Raw genomic sequence first — 21,875 nt, forward strand, 5'->3', positions numbered from 1 at the left:
TATCCATTAAGTATTCTGCAAATGCTTTCCACACCTGATGTACTCTTATAAGCTGCCAGGATTTAGCAATTGACCTGTGATGGATGAAGTGAGAAAAGCAAAAGCAGTCTGTAGAGTACTAGTGTCCAAACCCTTGCTCTGAGTCTGACTGACTTCTATGAGCTATATTGAAGTTTTATATCTGACCGTAGAAAAAGGGTATTGCTTTGTCTCTATCATAAACTCAGCTAAGTCCTTCACATTTAAATTGTGAAACCTGGCTTATAAAATCAAGTTACTACAAGCAACTTCTACTTGAAAGGGTGTGGGGTTTTTTCTTATCCCCCTTCTTTCCCTTCCCCTTCTCCCCCCCAGTACGAGCATTTTCAGGGAATTTTAGTGATAGGTATATGATGTGTGCTTCTTGAGGTAATATCAAGGGTATAAAATCATCTCAACTTTTATACCTGGTCATGCATAGTAAAATAATCCTGTTTTCCTCAGGAACTGCAGGAACTTCAGTATTTTAACTGTTCAGCTGGTTTTAGTTGTTCACTCAAATCAGTGTGCTCTCACTGGACAAGATCAGAATAAACTAGTTTTCAACTGAAATCATTCAAATTTGCTGTGTATATTGAGTATGCATGAGTTTGTTCATATTTTCAAAAGCTGTTCCACAGTCTTGCTAACTACTGGTTTTAGTCCTTCAATGTGGAAAAAGATTATATATGTTAGCAGCAAATATCCTTAATCACTAATTCTCTTAAATATGTTTGATTTCTGTCTTAGATACTGCAGTGTTTGTTAGTTACCATATTCATTTCAGTAAATACAGACAAGAGCTCAGTTCATGAAGGATACTTAGATATAACTCTCTCACTGATTTCCTGGAAATATGCTTATATTTCTATAAAGAACTGTGCTGAACCATCAACTTCAAACATCTAAACATCTACATGTTTTATATCTTGTCTTTTAAGCACATTTATTTTCAGATTTGTATAGTTACAGTGAATTCCTGGGGGCAATCTGCCCCATGAAATTTTGTGTTGATTTGTTATATAAAAAAATTCATCTGACCTGAGAGTTACCTTAAGGCAATCCTCAGCCATGGCAGATAACTTCATAAATATTTTCCATCACCTAGTTTATCTGTCAAAGGAGGATAAGGAATTAAGTTTTGCTTAGAGGGACTGAAAAATAATTACAGAATTTCAAAGTAATGCAGTTTCCAACTCTTAATTTATGGCATAGTACCCATTAGACTTTAGGGAAGCTATACTGTGTTTCTGCTGACTGAAGAATATGCCAGGAAGAACTCTTTGAGAGAGCTATTCATGCCCACACTGTTGGCTGTAAGATTTCATAGCTTTGATTCAAATTTCCACACTGTTTGATACACAGTACAAACCTATAGTGCACACAGATTCTGTACAAATCCCATTTACTTCTGTCACTTCTGTGCCTCTCAGAGATCCACTGGCACGAGACAAATGGTGATAAAGTCAGACTGTACGTGCAACAGAGCCAGATGCCATTTATCATGCCATTTAGTCCACTGTAACGAGGACTGGGTTTGTTCTGTTTCTTCTGAATTATGCGAACATAACCTCTCTTTGATATTACAGAATCAGGTAGGTTTTACCAGAACCTAATCCTGAGCTTGAGCTGGCACTAAAGGCAGCTGTAGCTTACCTATCAAATTGGATATTTCAACAACACTTGTGAAATGCCTCCAGGATTTTAAAAGTTTAATAAATCATGTGAAAGAAGCATGGGGCTCTTATCAGTTGACTTAGTCCGTTCCTCTGTCCCCAGCTTAGGATCAAATATAATTAATAGCTAAGGTTCTTACTTATTCAGTAAAGCCTTGGGGTTACAGGGAGGATCCTGATAGGAGTATCACGGGAAGCATTTTCTTGACATTTATCAAAAAGTTTAAGTTAACATAGGAAATCCAATAAGAACTCATTCTTATTAATGAAACCATGACTGATACATTCACATCACATGTAAACATTTTTCCTCTTAATTCTATATTTTTTTGGTTTTGTTCTATTATATGAAAAAAAAATTTTGTTCCATTTTAAATATAATAAACAAGTAAATTGATTTCTTCCTTTTTCCCCCTCTCTTTTTTAACCCAATATTAATGGTTTTATATAAATGGACATCTTGAAAATGAATTTACAAAGAGGAACCGTTTTTTAATTAATTAAAATCTAAATTTATTATCTTATTTCCATGGATTTCAGTACATTTTGTTCTGTCTGGAACTAAATTCTCTATACAGATTCAGAGTATGCTTATTTTCCACATAAGACCATATTTTATACAATAGGACATTGAAGAGGTTATGATTGAGTGTGATATTGACTGAGTGTAAACCTGTAATTTCATTAAAAAAAAAGCTACAGCATCAGGAAATTTTATGAATTTTGACCTTTTTTCATACTGACAATTCCCCTACAAACTTAAAAGGGATCAAATTTACATATTCAGAAGGAAAAATGAAAAAAGATTTGTAAGAACAGTAAACAGTCTTTAAAACAAAACAATTAGTTTCTAACCATTTCTAGTGTCACTTTATCAGCAGGATCTGCTGTTGCCTCTGTACTAAAAGAATGAAATAAAATAATCTTGTAATGGCAAACATGTAAAATCTCCTTTAATTACATATTTAAATAATAAATCTGACTAAAACTCCAGCAATAAAAATGAATCTTTTGCTTGTTGCAAGCATACCTTTAATGTAACACTGATTTGTTCGCCAAATATGCCTCTCAATGGTAATATCAGAATTAAAATAAAATTGCAAAAAAGTTTACAGCTGAGATGTTCACAACCCATATCTAATAGTCTGTCATGGGAATAATTACCCATAATGGGTATCCAAGGGATATAATTGTCTGCTGCTGTGAATTAGGAGTGCCACAGGTGGTGTTAATCACTTGGAATGTATCAGAGTAGAACAGCAGCCAGAGACGGAGCCTGCTTAAGCTTGATTTGTGGAACCATTGTTTCTGGACACTTCAGACATAAATTGAGCACATGGTGGTAATAATGCGCACTCAAGTAGTTATACTGAAACAAAGGGATATAAATATAAATAAAAAGCAGGGGAAAGTTTTGTTCCTTAGCAAAGGTTACAGAAATGGTCATGAGCAAAGTTCTTCTGTGTTGTGGCACTTGCATTTTTTCATGGGGACACACAGCAGAAAGCAGCTCAGTAGCTGCTTTTATTGCTTGAACCTGCCTGGTACATATCAGCAAAAGAACTTTTATCAATTAGGTACTCCAGAATTTTCCCTTTTATAGAATCCCATAATCACTGACATTGGAAAATGCTTATGAGGTCATCAAATTCTGTGGTATATGACTTATATTGATATATCCAAGTGTATTGCTTTCTTTGATGAGGAATATAAAACTTTCTCCAAATATGATATTGATTTATTACAACGTTACCATCTGAATTTAAGGGCACATCATCAATAGCTTCTCAGAAATGTCATGGACACCAAAGAAAATGAACTGACTTGAATTTACGTGAAATATGTAAACATAACAGTAACTAAATAAATACCTGGATCTCCTCAGAGCAAAGCCAAGGCCTTGACTGAATATCTGTAGATAAATTAGAGACTAAGTCTGTGAATGATACCATATTTCTTTGAAGATGGTGATAAAATTCAAAATTTAACTTCTCTAATCTTTTAAAGAAATTGGTCTGTAAGCCCTCTACAAGCTCAAATGACACAATCAGTTTTCCCTCTGAGATATGAGGGAGGGATGGCTGGTCAAATATCACTGTGGAACATTAATTCTAAAAGTCAAAACAGCCTAAGAAACGTCTTTATTTAGAAGCCCATTTGTATTTTAGAGCGCATAGTTTTATATACCCATTAGAGAGAGAAAGCCAAGTTATAATTGTGACTTTTACAATTTAAAAGATCGTACCTAGGAATTAACAAGTTCCAGCTATGCAAGTGTTTTAAGGAGAAAGGTACAGAATGAAGTTAGACATCAAGTTTGATGTTTCAAGTTAATCAAGGTTTTGGGGAGTGTTTTGTTGTTGTCAGGGTTTTTATAAGTCATCTAATTTGCTACATTCTAAACTGCTGAACTAAAATTTATAAGAATTAACACACATCATTAAACCAAGTTTCATACCCCTGCAGCTTCTTCTTTCTCAAAATGTATAACTCTATGGGCTAATTACAGTTTGATAGCAATCCATGAAAATTATAAATATTATTATCCTATGTTTGTACATAAGCTATCAACACATAAACAGGATTAGGAGGAACCATCTGAACATCATCACTAAAAAGAAACAGATGCTTCAGCTTTTGCAGTTCCATATTGTAACCCCTAGATTGTACTTGTCCTTCAGCATATTTCTCACAGATTTTCAGTTTGTCAGACAGAAAAAAAATGAGAGAAAAGAAAGTGAAAACGAATAATCATGGCAAATAATCCACTAGGAATATCACCATAAGCATTTTTGTCAAGAGCAGAACTGTTGCTGACAACTACAGCTCAGCAGGACAATAACATACTGTGTCATATATAAATACCTGTTACAGAAAGATGTTTTTTCCCTCTCTGTGTGACTTTTTGTAATTATTCACATTTTTTAAATTATTTGCAGGAAAGGTGTTTTCTTCTATGTCTTATTTCAAATGTTTCTGTAAATATTACCATCATGGAGAAAACAGACTTGACTTGAGGAAAATTAATTTATTACAAATCAAATTAGAGTCCAGTCATCATCACAGTCTCTGAGAGTTTAATTCTGTCACATGAATTGAATATGTATATGGGTGCATGTATGAGTTGCACTAACACTGTAATTTCCAGCGTGTCTTTACAAGGATTTAGGATTTTGTCTTTGAATTTGGACTTAATTTCCCTCTCTGTCATTCATTTCAATCATACTTACTTCCCAAATGATCATCATCTCACTGTCTAAATATGTTGAAAAGTGCCAAAACACATTTTTTTTTTCCTAGAATTGCCTAGATATTTTTTCTTGTAATAAGATTTATGACACAAATTCAATAAATTTGTTTTTATGCTATATAGGCAATAAAACAAAAGTAACACAGAAATTTTGAGAAGAAAAGACTGTTGGTTTTATTGGTCTTGTCAGCAGCAATCTGTAATCACCTCTTAATTCTTCAAATTGAGACTGGAAATTTTGTAAAATGTGCCATATCCGAAACACAACTAAAGAGCTCAATAAATAGGTTATTGTGTGCAAATCTGTAGGCTGTATTAAGCAACAGGCTGGTCTAGATAGTAATAAGGATACTTTCTCTCCATAATTCTGTCAGTCTGTCAATGTGACCTTTTACCATCATACGAAAACAATTCACTGATGGAACTAAAATGACATGAATGCAAAGGTATTAAGAGACCAGAAAATGCAACAGAAAATATGTAGGTGTTATGATTATGTCAGGAATTGGAACCTTTTACATATAAAATATATATGTATGAATCAGATACAGCAAGAATTTATTCTCTTTCAGACTTGAAAATCTCACAAAATAACTGAAGTATATCCAAATATATATAATATTTTCGTCCAGTAAGTTTATATGTTGGAGCCATGTACTTGAAACTTATAGCACAGATAAATTTCTGGCTGCTATAACTTGACACTGTACCACTCTTAGAAGTTTCAATAAATTCCCTTGATATTTAGGTATTTTTTTCCATGGATTTATCTCATCCTATACTTTTGGATCCAGACTGGTTATGGGGAGTCATTCGTCATCTCTAGATACATATCTACTTTTCTCAAACCTGTCTGCAACAATCTCTGAGCCATGGCAAACCAGAGATGTGCCACATTTATTGATAACATGATATTTTAAACAAGCAAAAACTCTATGTGTGGAAAATTAAAAATATCATGCCATAAGCATGTTTGAAACAAAAATCATTAAGGTAGAAAATGATGAAATACACTAATTAGAGGATAGAAAAAAAAAATGAAAGAGATATTAAGTATGAAGAAAAAAATGCAGGGGGTCCCTGCACAGCTCTCTCTTAGTAACATGGCCACTATAACAAGAGTTGGTAAAGAGAATGGAAGTGTAAACAGTGTGTGATAAGGGCATGGCCAAAGCTCTCAGAGAGAGCATTTGCCTAAAACTGATAGTCCTGAAGAGGAAGATGACCTTCAGTAGGACTAAACTAAGAAGGCAAATTAAAAAACAAATGATAATGCTAAACCAGTCATCTTGAAAAGAAGTATATTGAGAGAACATAAATTTGTGAAAATGGGGACAGGTGGTGAGAGGAAGCAGTAGCCATTGCAGCACGGTGGCCCCTGATTGCAATTTCCCCAAGGCACACCTGCCCTGCCCCGTCTGGGAGGCACAACCTCCCATGGAGTGCCAGGAGCAGCCTGCACCCAGCAGTGGTCTTTCTGGAAGTGTGTGGGTAGCATGCATGTGACCACAGTCCTTGAGGTGTGGACAGGTTACACAAAGCTGGGATAACAACCCACAACCCACATGGCTGGACAGGGAAGCTGAGCTTGTAGCTGTGTATGTGTGTTGAAGAGAGAGCTTCTTGAAATAGTTGTAGAAGGGTGGTTAGAAAGTTGTTGGAGTTATTTTATTTATCCAATGTCCAGTTCTATGCTTCATTGGGTTTGTTGCTGCTATTGATCCTGAACATATGGTTCCTGAGAGCTGGTTAATCATATGTCATTAATTAATCAATAAAAAGCTTCCAGATTTGACTTAAAATGAATGCTACTTTTTCCTACTGTTTATCTTCATACTAATATATTAATTCTAATTGAAGCTATATTGTATGATTAGTTGCTAAAAGTAGATATAATATTTTGTCAATATACAAAATATATGGCAACCTGCATTTGATTCAGGCTCTAGCCATACCACTTTTTGGCCGGTGGCATTGTCTCAGCAGATCTCCAAAACTAGTGGTCTAGTTTTGAGAACTTGCACCCACTTGCAGTGTGATACCCCTTATTTTAATTATTCAGACTATGAACTTAGGAGAACAGATTACCAAAAATAAAGTTTCTTTTAAAGTAAAGTGGTAGCATCTACACCTCACCTAAGCAAAACATCGCAGTAAGGCAAAATGAATATCCTTATCAGAAGGAAAATTCCCATCAGAATTAGGGACTTTAAATGCCTGTGGGGGGGTGGGTTAGTAGGTTACTTCTAACAGAGTACTGAAGAATCTTGCATTTAATGTTGTGTTTTGTACACAAAACCACAACAGAAATCACCAGGGATGTGTGTGATTGTTCTAACTCAACATGAGACATCTATATGGTGAGGATAAGTTGAAATTGGCATCGGAGCTTCAGAAAATTAAAATATTGTTGCTCCTAGTTTCCTTCACTGAAACTTTATCATTTTTGATAGGTTGACGATTTGGCCCAGCTTCTTTAGGATTTATTTTCCATTTAGGAACTTTGAAATCAGAAAGCACTGGTGATTGATAGGTCTGCATCATTTAAGGCATGCGATAGCGCCATGTTTGTTTTGAAGGGGTTAATAATTTTGTGATTTAAGAGCAATTCATATTTTATGGATTGGTCCTGTTACTATGAATAAGCATTTATATTAAGAAAACTGGAAGCCAAGCATAACCACCTTCTGAACTTAAGTAAAGGGACAGTTTAAGGGAGATTTCCATTTAGTGCACAGTGCCCTTCACCTTTAGAGAAATTTACATTGCAGTTGGCATGATAACATATGAACATGATTTAAAAAATCCTATCCTTTATGCTACCCCAATATATATTTCTGTTGCTATTAGAGGTTGTAAGTGCCAATGGAAACATAACATATTTGCTTAGATTAGTGTATTTTAGAAAAAGGAAAGGCAAGAAGTCCAGGCAGGTTTTAAAGGCTGGACTTGAACAAATAAAAAATCAAATCTAAGGACTGGGGTTTTGTTCATCCTCTGCTGCTAGGAGCCCCTCACACATCCACATCAAAGGTCCTTCTGTACTTACATTTAAGTGAATGCAAAGAACAGTTGGCCATTCACAGTGAGAGAAATTTAACCACATTTAGCTAAAAGCCCATGGCTTAAATGGTGTTGGTTCTCTATGTTTCCTCTTCAGTTACTGGGGAAAAAAAAAGGCTGAAACTTTGGAGATTCTTTTTTTTAACCCATTAAGTCTACTATGTTATCTGGTGAATGGCATTAACAATACCTATCTCTTCCCACTGATTACAAGCAAAACTGTGAGCACATTCTAGCACCTGAATGTCTAATATTGGACAAATTCCACATTTAACTGTGAAAGTGAAACCTGCTCACTAGGACAGATTGCTTTTACAGCTTTAGTCCTGAAATTGGAAAGTGTCAATCTTTTGCAAGGAGTGGGGTAAAACACAGACCAGAAAAAAGACAACAGAAAATTAAGGGTCAACTCCATATTTTAAGATTAAATATTTCTTGGTTTCTTCTGTGCAGTATCTTCTCAATAATAGGAGTTTATACATTTTTCTTTGCCTCTTTGCTATCCACTGAGCAGCCATAAAATGCTATCCCATCTAAACAGAGGCATCTTTCATTGTCAGTAACATCTCTCTAAGTTTTGAGATAGTAGATAATCAGGCCCAATCTGTCCCTAAAGGAGCAACAGTTACTTCAAATATTCTTTCTCTGGCTGATGGCATGGCATGTGTGTGCTTATACAGCTCATTTTTATAGCAGATGCCAGCTGCCCTTAGCACTTTTACCACATTCTTCTTACATAGGCAGAGACATAGTGTGGACTGTGTTTGAACTGCAATGGTTGATTGAACAGTCTGTCTTCTGGGGAAAATAAAAAAAAGATCTAATCTTAATGGGGGGTTACAGAGGGATGGTTCTCATTTGCTGCCTAAAATAATATTACATTGTCTTGTTCTTGAAGATATTGTAGCATGCAGAATATAAAAATAAATCTGCTCAGATATTGCTCCTTTTGTGGTGAGGAAGGCTTTTTCATTTGTACAGCTCTAGCTAGAATAGCACAATTTTTACAGAAGCCGAACATTGAAATTATTTTTAAGTTAATTCTTAATGTGAAACCTGTTGCTGCTGTTGTTTTTACTGTCTGTATAATCATTCTTCTATTTATTCATTTCTGCCTCCCTCCTCTCAAGTGATGTCTTAGACAGTCTGTGGGAAATGAAGATTTTACGTGCATCTCTCAGGCCAGTTTTATTATGGCCACCTCAATCAACATAACATTTTTGAAAAAAAACGTGATTTTTTAAAAACATAGGTGGATTTTTAAAGAGAATTTCTGTATTCTGAGTATCAAGCACACCTACCTATTTCTAGGACTGAGATTTGAGATCATGGGGTTCCAAGTCGTTTTCTCTTCTAGCCTGCTAGTAAGGGGAGGGGCTTGAGGAGGCACAGCTGGATCCTATGATCAAAAACTGATTCCAAGCTGATTTTGACAATGGGGATTTGAAATTTATGACCATCTAACCCCTTTTGAGAATTAAATGCTTCTAGGAAAAAAGCATGATTCACCTGACACACTGGCACAAAAACGTTTTTGCCAATAGACTGGTTAAGCTGGTGAGAATAAATTTACACTTGGAATAAATGGGCAGGAAGATGCAAGGAAGTAAGGAAGACAAGTTTTAAGTTAGTGAATTTCGTGTATTTAATGCATTTCATGTGTTCTCTGCTGGAATTCTGCTGCATCTACATATTTAGGTGACTTTTAAAACCATTGTTATTTTTGAGCACTCAGGGAGTTGAAATTATTAAACAGACAAGTAACAGCCAATATAAATTTTAGAGGAATAAACTGTGTCCAACATTCAAATTAATTTTTATTTTAAAAAATAAAATTAGAATTTTTACAAATATAAGGAATAACTGTTATTATAAAAATTCTTCAGAAAATACTAATTTAAAATTTATAATATAATTTTAAAATAAAATAAATTTTTAAAATTAAAAAAAAAAAGAGAGAGAAAAAGAAGAAAGAGGAAATACCATACTGCAATACAAAGATCAAAGACAATAATCCATTCACTTGCTCAGTACTGGTAAGTCTGTGGATGGAATATGGCTTTCTGTTTACAGCTTTACATTTCATTATCATTGTGGATCAAATGCAGGATCCCAGAGAACATTCATAGTTACCAAAGATTGAAAAAAAGTTGTATTTTTTTTAACCTTGAGAGGAAAAGATTGATCCAAATCTTCAAAATATAGAAGATTTTTAGAAAAATTAAGATATAGCTACCTTACTCCTTATTTAGAAAAAATGACTAGTCTTCACCAAAATGCTATTAAAAATTACTGGTAGAGTATTTCCTTAACAATTTTCAAAGGAGATTTTTTACAAAGGGGACAGCATGCTGTAGACGACCATTTCTTTGAAGGAGGCTCAGCTAGCACTAGAGTTCTTGAGATAAGGCTGTTTCAGGTCTATTTTTCCAGTTTTAGAAAGAAACTCCAGGAAACTTCAAACTCCATCAAACACGCTTCAAAACCAGCTTGTGTATGTTACTAAATTAATGCTACATGAGACGATTCAAGAGAAGCATTTTCTGCTCTGTAGGCGAGTACTGTTATTCTCTATCTGCTCCCTGGTGCAGAGGGATAGTAAAACAGCAACAGATTTGCTGTCATATCTTCAGAATAATTTGTAATTAGTGCTTTAAAATGAAAAAGTGAGAAGAAGACGTAGTATTAATTCCTTTATTTATAATCCATTCCATTTCTTCTTGCCTGGAGCATGGTTAATTTGATAGGCATCTTTTAATTTGTAATTAGTCTTTAGGAAGGACTGTTTTCTGATGCTTTAAGCAGTGCACTATTTATTAATTTGTGTTCTATCATTTTATCCAGTGTTTATGCACTATGGACCAGATTCAGTACCCACTGAGAGGTAATTGTAAATTAGTTCAGCATTTAGCTCATTTGGCTTTCTTATATTTTTGAACACATAAAACAAGATAAATTATAATTTAGTTTGCATCCTATCATCTCAGCCTGGCTTGAAATAATTCTTACAGAAAGCAAGACATCTCCAGGAGTTATTTTTGCTCTTTTGCTCTACTGATGTAAAAAGTAGTGGCAGCCACATCTAGCTATTGGCAGCAGAGGAAACATGGCTACAACCACATACACTAATGCTCTTTTGAGACTTCCTTGTCTTTGCTCACGAGTATGTAAAACTAAATTAAATAAATTTTATTTCAGTTAACTCATAGGTGATACTTCCTCAAGCTGAAAACATGCCATGAAAATATTTGTGTTCTTGTAGTGTTTATGTACTTCTTAGTCTACCTTAGCATCCTGGTATTAATTTTATTGGTTTAAATATCATCTAACCCCCTTGTGCCAGGTACTGTGCTGTAAGGGAGAACTTACAGCAGCCTTCCAGTACCTAAAGGTGTCTTACAAGAGAGCTGGAGAGGGACTTTTAACAAAGGCATGTAGTGATAGGACAAGGGGGAATGGCCTTAAAGTGAAGAAGAGTAGGTTTAGATTGGATATTAGGGAGAAGGTTTTTACTACATGGGTGGTGAGGCACTGAAACAGGTTACTCAGAGAAGTTGTGGACTCCTCATCCCTGGAGCTGCTCAAGACCAGGTTGGATGGGGCTCTGAGCAATGTGGTCTAATGGAAGGTTCCCTGCCCACAGCAGGGGGGCTGGAACGAGATGGTCTTTAAGGTTCCTTCCAACCCAAAGCATTCTATGACTCAATGTACATACACAATATATTTGATAAATGGTTCCTGTCCCAATGGATTGAGAATGCAAATTGTAGAAATGGCACAGAGGAAAATTTCTGTAGAACAGAGGGAGCATAACAGTTTGTGGCTGCAAACTGCTGGTTGAGTAGTCATTCTCTTTTGAATAATTCAAGAGAATTCTATGTAGGGTGGCTATAAAGAGCATGAAGTTTCTCTCTTCACAAGAATCAGCATAGAGAAGACAAATGCAAATAGAGATGAGTTGCAGAGAAACATTTCATCTTGGTATAAGAAAGAAATTTTTTACACTGAGAACCACCTCCCCAGTGATGTGGTAGAGTCCCCATCTCTGGAGGTTTACAAAACAGAGTGGTAGATAATCTTGTCTAGTCTCCTTTTCCAAAAAATGTTGGACCAGATGGTCCTTCAAGGTGCCTTCCAATTGTTCTATGATTTCTTTTTCTTTTTTTAATACATTTTAAAAGAAAGGTAGAGGGAGAGAAAGTAAAAAAATGCTCTCTTAGACACATTTTATTCAGTAGTATTTCCCAATGCTTTTTTTCAAGGTTTGCTCTAATTTTATCCTCTTTCTCATAGTTAAAGTGATTTGAGAAGCTCTTATTTATTATTTTAGCTAAATGTAAAATTAGAAACTTAAAATATTTCTTTACACTATATGCTTTATGTCTATAGTTTTAAGTCATTGTTTGGTTTCCTCACTGTGCATTCTCTGAACATTTTTGATTTCTTACACTCCATTTTCAGCTACTTTTCTGAGTGTTCAGTCTGCGTGATCTTGTAGAAGGAGCTTGTTCTTGGTATTCTTAACTGTAAGCTTTTTCCATCTACATCTTTTTTAATGGTCTATGGTTGTGATTTCAATTAACTCTTCATTATGTCAAACACAGGAAAAAAAATGAGGTCAAGATTACCTGGATAACAGGTGTAGGAATATAGCAGAAGAGATGCATTGACCTGTGTTGTGTAGTCTTTTTTTTTCCCCAGCTCTTGAGTCAAACGCAGAGGCATTTCTAAATGTATGCAGTTTGAGTGCTAGGCAGCATAGGGAGAATTCTCTAATATCTCACACTAATATCTCCTATTTGTCAGCAAGACTTCTTTATTGCAGTTATTACATATATTACAGCTATTAATCGCAATAACTTGAAATTTACTTGTGTAGCACTGCATTATAAAATGAGAATTTCAATGTATTGTTTCCCATTTTAATACGGTATTAGAAAATGAACTTTTGGAGGCTGGACAAAGTATTGAATAACAGCCTGCAGATCTTTAAGAACTACAAGAGAGAATTTATTGATCTCAAAAGTACTCTGACTGTAAGATAAGACATAGCATAAAATGTTAGATATCTATCTTTGTATAAATACAAATAAGCTGAAATATCCAGTGATAGATAAGGAAATTTAGTGTTCAGGTTTTCAGCAACCACTATTTAGGTATTATCTTCATGCTAGCTGCTAGCTGAAATATCTTTTGAAACTTCATATACTTTATAAAGATTTCCTTGGACTTAAAGCCTGAAGGGCTTTTAAATCATCTGATCTGACCGCCAGTTTGGCACAGGTCATCTCACTTCATTCACATATTTTTTTAGTGAATAAAATGCATTTCAGTCTTCAGAAAAGAGTTGTATGTCATATGAAGCAAATAAGAGAGATAGGAATTGGAATGCAGAATTATTTTGAAAAGTTAGAAAAAAGCATTGAAAAAGTTAAAAAGTAAGTATTCAATTATGTCAACTATGTATTTTCCATTTTGCTAAGAATAGATAACTACAGAAAGTTGAGATATAGATCAACTGATTAGATGACAAACACATATAAATTACCTGGAAGTAAAAGATAATTACGAAACTGGTCTAAAATCTACAGTAGTACTCTTATTCATACAAAAACCACATGGGATAAGTAAACAAGAATGTCTTTATTCGATGCACTTAAGGTTTCATTTGGAGAATTAACTTGATTTTGAAGACTGAAACAGTTCTGCACTTGTAGCTCTGTATCTTGATATTGCCATTTCTGGCAACAGGCCACAGGCTTCCTACTGACTCTTCAAGGTCCCAGGACAAAGACTGTTGGTCTTGCTTTGCATGGATGTCTAGGCTACCCTGGCCCTTTGTGTTCATCTGCTTTACAACAAAAGCACTTCTCTAACGATGAAACTTTTGCCTGAGTGGTTTTATCCTCAGCACAGGTGGAATGTCCTTCAATTTGTGTGATGGAATGTCCTTCATTTTACTTTTTTTTTGACCAGTACCTACTGGTAACATGTAGTTGTCTTGTGTGGAATCAACTGTGTCCCAATATTAAAGATGTAGTATAGAAGGGTGAAGCCTTAGGGTGGCAAATGAGGCCTCTTTTGCACCCTAAATCTTATTTTAACAAAAAAATCCACAGCATATGTATGAAGCTAAGAAGTTATTTTTAAGCCTGATATGTAAATAATCTAATGCAGAAAAATCGTGTTAATAACCAAGTTAAAACTGTTGCACAATGACTTCCTTCCAGTGTTCCTTTGAATCCTAAGGATGGCAGGTTCAGTGTTTGTTGAGAAGGTTTGCATATTCAGAAACTTTTACGGGTCATTGTACAATGAAAGCAGCATGCATACCATGTTCCACATAAAAAAAGCTCTCTGATAATCAAGCAACAGAATCCTCTCTTTACACCAGATTCTGGTCTGAAAAAAGTATTACGGAAATAATTACTTCACAACATATGGCCCAGCAGCAGGCTAAACTCAACTTTTTATAAGTAAGCAAGTCCACACACTGTGAATTGATCCTCCATGGAGATGAAATGTATGGCCAGACACATACCTGGCCTTCATTTATTTAGCACTATCAATATTTTTTCTTTTTAATAGATGACTGTTGAGATTTTTTTAATCTCTTTTCTGTATTTCAGTGTTTTTCCAAGATGAAAAATTCTCAAGGAATTCATTAAATGAATTCAGCATTTTTTGATGTTGGTTTTTTTTTTTTTTTTCCCTTTACATTAGATAATGCATGTTTCGTACTGGAAAAAAAATAAAAAAGAAAAGTAAAAGTTGTACTAACCCATTCTTCCTGGGTCTAAGAGATTGTCCCTAAGTGCTGTAATCCCTTTGGTCCCCAATCATATATGTTGTGACTATGACAAATTATGAAAAAGCTAAGGGCAATAAACACAGCCCTGCTAAGCAGGGATAAAAAGAGAATTTGTAAAATTATACACTCCAAGGGTAGAAGAATCCTAATAATATCAAACCTGGGCAGTCCCTCCCCATCTGGAAAGAGGAGGTTCAAAATATATAGCCTGATTTTTCACTGGAAGCTTTAGTTCTGATTCTTCTTTGATAGCCACAAATCAGTTATTTTATCGAAGATAAGCATCTGCCTAAACAGCCTATGACACCCTGTGCTTTTTCTGCAGTGTAATTCAAATATTGCTACTGGGTCCTCTGAGGCTTTAAAAAGTCTCCAGTTTCCTTCTGAGTTATTAAAAAATAAAATTAGTGGTTTGGAGATAATTCAGCTATTCAGTTCATCATAATAAATTTATAGTTCAGATGGTAAAACCAGTTGTGTTACTACAACACTAGTTTGCTACTTCCCTTAAGAGTCTTGGGCATTAGTTGTCTAGGTCTGTCAATTTCTCTATCTGTGGTTAGTTAATTTCAGCAGATGCTGTTTCTTATGTTCTGTTACTACAGATGGCAAAATTTTTATTTCGTCTAAGGGGCCAAAATTTTATTTCTCTTTTTTAAATTTCTTTACTTTTTTACTTCAGACCAGAGAGCTAAAACAGATAAAGGAATTTTTCTTGTAACTTTATATCCTAGTAGCAGTTCTACACAGAAAAGTATAGATACCAATTGACACAGAAGAACATATTTTATTTCTAGGAAAACTGGGGGAAGTGTTTCAGTGTTTTTTTGGTTTGGTTTGGTTTGGTTCTTTTGGGGTGGGAGGTTGTTTTGCTTTGGGGATTTTGGTTGGCTGATTGTCTGGTTGGTTGGTTTGGGGTTTGTTTTGGTTTTGTTGTTGTTGTTGTTTTTTTTTTTTGGGGGGTGGGGTTTGTTTGGTGCTTCTAGCAGATGATGTATCTATTATTGCCACAGCTCATTGGTATACAATAAAAGCAAAGATAAGTTTTACAGTTTTGGAGTCATCTGATAGATATATCCAATGAAATTGAAAACAAACACAAAGAAAAGTCATTTCAGCCACACTTTCATATTTGGATTAAACTTCCTATTTAATCAAAAGATACAGAAATGTGACAATGAAAAACTTGAGGTTTTCTTTACTTTTATTCCACTCGCTCTTGTAGTAATGTAAAATTAAGCCTGATATAAAATTTGCTCATCTCTATCTGCCACTGACAAATATTAAAAATCAACTTGTGCAGACTTCTCTCACCTCCTCCTGCAGTGTTTAACTTATTGACCTCCCAACCTGTGCAAACCTCCCTTAGGCAATGTCACCACCTCTGCCTGCTCAAGGCTCACAGAAAGGCACCAAACCCTCCATGCTCTGTGCTGGATGGCTGAGTCCTCCTTGTAGAATTTAATGGGAGTTCGAGAAGTGTCTGATGTGCTGGGGTAGCTGCTTCCGCTGCTGCTGGGATCCATGCCCTGTGGCACATCACTGCCAGCGTTGAGCCATCCCACATTCAAGAGAGTTTTTGGAAACCTTCCACCTCAACTGCTGCACAAATTGCTGCCTCTGTTTGCTGTGCTCCCAGATGGTGATGCTTTGCCTGGTGCCAGCTGAAGAGGTGCTTGACAATTCCCAACTCTAAATTAAGAATTTTAATATGGCTGAAGATAGCAGATGTAAGCACCTTTTCAGTAGGATTAGCTCCCAGGGGCTGTTAGAAATTGCTAGGGCTTCTAGGAATAAACATCTTACTTAGCCCCCTGTGTGAGCAGCAGCAGCACTCTTTGGGAGGGAGAGCCCAAAAATCACTGCATGCATTTCTGCAGCCCTTAGCTGCTCCTGTTTGCACTGGCCTTCCCTGGAGTGTCCAGCTCCACTCACTGAGTCAATTTCCATTTCAGAATCTTCTTCTATCTTCATGTCTGTCTGATGCTATTAAAGAATGGGGTATACGTATCAGTAAACATTAACACAAGATACGTGCCTACTCCGTGTCTGCTGTTTGCTTCCACTTGGCACTTACTTCAGCTCATGTGCATCGTGCTGCAGTTTGTGCCAATACTTGTCTTACTACTACCAATGAAGGGTAGTCAATGTAGTTGAAAAAGCTCATTAATGCTAATGGAATCAAAGTGTCCAAAACCATTCGGACAACAATTCTGACACATATGGGAAACATACATGCAGGCTCTGAGACTACCAAGGAGCTGCTTATATAACCTGCTTGTAGTGTAGTGACACCTTTTTTCTAAATTTAAAGTCAAGTATTTAATCAGATTCTACAATCATCAAAATAAAGAATAATTTATTATTAATAATTTGCTACAGTTTAAAGATTTAGGTAAAAAATACCATATGACCTGAAACGCATAATTTTATTTTTTTTCTTTTTGATAAATCAGGACAAAGAAAATACTATTTCAAAAACTACTTTCTTTTAATTTTTACTTTACATTACAAACTATTCTTTTTTTCCTATTATATAAAAATTATGATGATGATGAAAAAAATGACTACATTTATCTTAACAGCGGAAGTTTTCTGAAGAACAAAAAATTAACAAAAAACTTCAGCTTTTTTTAAAACTCTCTAAACTTCACACAATCATATCTTGGAATTAGATTTTTATCAGCTCCCAAGCACTACAAAATTTGACATCTGCTGCAATTTCAACTCCCAATGCTATGATGTACATGGGATATTTCATATGTCAATATATAAATTTAATCTAAATACTTTTTCTTCTTGATTTTTTTTTTTTTTTCAGAGAAAATAAACCAGTTTGTGTGTCAGGAATTTCCTTACAAATTAAAGCTTTCTTGTATAGATACACCTTGTATGTCCAGGTGGAAAAAAACCCAAAAACAAACACACAAACCTAATTTTTTTGAATGGTTGAGAAATTATTAGAGGAATAGGGCAGATTTGGAGAATTAATAGATATTATCAGTGCAGAGGAGTAGGCACCATGCTTTCAAGAAAATTTATTTATTCTATTTTAAAGGAGTAGAGTGGTTCATGAGAAGTACCTTGCCCAAAGGGCACAGATCAAGTGGCTATATTCCAAGCTACTAATTTTAAAAATGAAGAACATTGACATTTATTCAGTGAAAGCAGCTGCTCACAATTTACCTAAAAGCAACTTTATTCCTTAATATATATTTTTAGGCTCAGTTCCTTCAGTCTCGTATTGGTGAAATGACAGATCTCTCTTCAGAGTTATAGGGAAGAAGGCAATGACACAGCTCTGCCAAGATTAGCAGGGTTTTTTTTTTAAATAAAAGTTTTGCAAAGTTTTATTTTGAAATAACCACATTAAGACACTATTTGTGTTTTTTGTATTTGTATTTTAAAATTAGAAATGGGTTTTTTTGAGTACCCTATGTTCTAAATACTGAACTTGCCTAGTCAATAAAAATGCTTCAGATTAATCTTCTTGAGCTCTGTCAGGCTGGGAATGTGACCACTTCCCTGGGGAGTCCATTTCAGTGTCCAGGCACCCTCTGGGTGAAGAATCTTTTTGTAATATCCAAACTAAATTTACCTTCACACAGCTTCAGGCCTTTCCCTCAGGTCCTGTCACTGGTCAGGAGAGAGAGAGATCAGTGCCTTCCCCTCCTCTTTCCTTCATGACGAAGTTGGAGACCACAATGAGGTCTCCCCTCAGTCTCCTGCTCTCCAGGCTGAACAGACCAAGTGACCTCAGCCACTCCTCATACTTCCTCCCCTCAAGTCCCTTCACCACCCTTTTGCTCTCCTTTGGATGCTCTCTAACAGCTTAATGTCTTTCTCATGTTGTGGTGAATTTGAATGAAAGTACATTCAAAAATTCAACATTAATAAAAGTTTCTAAACCATTCTAGAAATGTATAGGATGTAGGAAATCAATGGTGTTTCGTTACTTTATACTAGATGAGTGTCTAGTTCTTATGTATTCACAACCACTGTCTGAAAAGTTTCACTTTGGTTTAAAAAAATGTACATGCATTATTATGGAGTTATTATTATTGTATAGCTGCCTCTGAAAACATCCAATACACTTTTCTATTTTTCACATACCCAATTTAAAGCTTATTTGAAGCCACAGACATTTTAGACATGTAGATAAACACACATGCATGAGCATTCTATATTATAAGAAAAGCTTTTCTTTGCCATGTTAAGAATAGATGAATAATTTTCTTTTATTTCCTGAATGGTATTCTGATGAGTTTCAATTTCCCCATGAACAGGAGTATAGGAGACCTGCTAATCTCTGAGTTAAAAACATACATATAATACACCTAAGAAAGATGCATACCAAGGGTGGGAGATTAACCATATTTTGCAACAATTTTCTTTTGGAAGGACTTGTGGAGTTTTCTGTTTTCTTGCCTTTTTTCCCTATTAAAGATGTGTACTACTTCACAGCAGTAGTAAAATTATTTCTTGTAGAAAGAAAAGCACTACAAGGAGAAGTTTGAATCCCTATGTTCTTGACTTTCTAAACAGTTCTTTTGAATTTTTCATGTACTGTGATTTCTTCTGCAATTATAATAACATTAAAAAAGCTATTTTGTATGAATTACAACCAGATTCCTTTTCAAACACTGGAAAATGCAAGCTATTTTAATGTGTAAACAAGAGTCTGAAAGACACTGAATGATTTTCCAACTGTATCTAACAAGGTTTTCATAGTGATAATCTTCCTGGTGACTTTTTGTTTTCATAAAAACATTTCTTCAGGCAGAACTGACATTATAATAAGCACTTGAAAAAGCTATTATAAGTATGTTTAGCTATGCTGATACTACCTGTATATTAAAAAAATAACATTAAATTACTTTAAGCATTCGGTTCAAGAAATGTTCTAAACTATGTAAACCTTCCTAACTTTTTATTTTTGGAGAGTCCATTCTACTGACATCTTAGTCCTGCTGTCTTCCAACATGGCATAATTTTGTAAACACTGATGTTCATAAAGCTGTTATCCCTAGACATGCATCTTGGTTCTCCCGCTGTTTGCAAAAGACTGAATTTGCAGTTCTCTCATTTGAAGAGGGTGACTTAATCACCAAGCACTGATGTATTCTGATTGTCTTTGCCCATCACCTTTTCATTTGAAGCTGAGCCACTGAACATACGAGTAGGAGTCTTCATATTAAACCACAGAAAAAGAGACCTTGAGGCTCATCTAGTGATTAGGGCACTTGAAATTGAAGCTCATTCATTTAAAGCAGGTGTCCAAGTGACACTTATCTCCCACTGTAGGTGGCTATTTTTAGCAGTGATTCATTTACCCAAGGACATTTTGTTCTTCCATTCACATAATGGAAAATGTTACAAATGTCTCGGCATCCAGTAAGAATGGTTCAGCTTCATGGTAGTCTCATGATATTGAAAGGTCAAAACATTAAAAATACTGGTGTGCATGTCTGCCTTGGTTCTTCACAGAGATTATCCTTTCATTACAAATGTAGCTATTCCTTCTACAAAAAGGTCCTGGAAGTAGCTAATTTTTCCTAAAAAACAAGACTGACACATATGACACATTAAAAAAGGCAGCAGTCCCTACCAGTCACTGCTGAAATACAAGCTTGTTTCTAGGACAGCAAACACAGGTCACTGCTCCTGTCTCCAGTATCAACAGAATCAAATAGAGGAGTTGATCACAAGCAGAAAAGGCAACTGTAAAATATCCCATGCTTCCACACTCCCTGAAATGCACTCAGTCTTCCCACTTCCTTGGAAACACAGAGGCTTTCTCAAACTGGGTGGCTGAACACTTCTTTTTCAAAGGTCCTCTCCCCATCACAGGCAATAGTACAGATACTTGCCACAGTGTGGCTGCATGGCACAGATACCTAACATGGGTTCTTTGGTCTGGTGAGAGTCTAGCATCTAATAATAATAAGACATCTTTGTTGAATGAAAGCAGCAGCTTGGATAGGCTATCTAGGGATGACTGACAGCATTCACACTGTATCAGGCAGAGACCTATGAATTTAGGCAAGCAGCATGGGTACATACAGTTTTTTGTAGCTCCAGGCCAATATTATAAAGTATAATGCTAAGGAAGGAAACAAGTTAACAGGAGTGAGTCCTAATGTAAATGCATGACTTTTTCTGTTGGAAATGTGAGAGATGCAAAACAACTTGATTGACTGAGCTTTCAGGAGTGGAAAATATTACAAAAATGGCAATCATAGGAAGGTGATGGGGATATTTACTAACTATTAACTATTACATGAGGGTATTGCATTCCATTCTGAAAAAGCAAAAGAGAATAGAGTCATAGAATATCTTATGTTGGAATGGACCGTAAGTATCATCAAAGTCCAAATCATGGCCCTGCACAGGACAAGCCCCAAGAGTTACACCCTGTGCCTGAGAGAATTTCCCAAAAGCTTCTTGAACACTGTCAAAGCTGGTGCTATGATCACTTGCCTGGGGAGCCCACTTCAGTGCCCAGGCACCCTCTGGGTCAAGAATCTTTTTCTAAAATCCAACCTAAACCTCCACTGACACAGCTTCACGCCATTCGCTTGGGTCCTATCACTGGTCACCACAGAGAAGAGATCAGTGTCTGCCCCTCCTCTTCCCCTCATGAGGAAGTTGTAGACTGCGATGAGGTCTCCTCTCAGTCTACTCTTCTCCAGGCTAAACAAACCAAGTGACCAGTAGTAGCAAAAGGTATATATGGAGCAGCCTTAATATAGAAAGAACAGTTTGTGTGTCCTCACCAATCCTAAAACAGGATACTTTATCCACAGTTAATAATGTTTGTTACAATATCTTCAGTGATGCCTCACATGTTCTTAAGATTCTAGAATTTTAAACTTCTTTCTTCAGTTCAGGTTGCTGCAAGAGCTGTGATGCAGCCCCAACAGCCTGGCAGCTTTGCTTTTGTATTCTTTCACGTATTTCTTAGCAAAGTAACTCTAATGACCTCCAGTCTACACCATCTTCTGCCCACTCAGTTAACACTTTTATTAGCCTATATTTAGATGCTCGCAGACACTCC

This window comes from Coloeus monedula (assembly GCF_965178545.1).
Source record: "Coloeus monedula genome assembly, chromosome: 3".
NCBI lineage: Eukaryota > Metazoa > Chordata > Aves > Passeriformes > Corvidae > Coloeus > Coloeus monedula.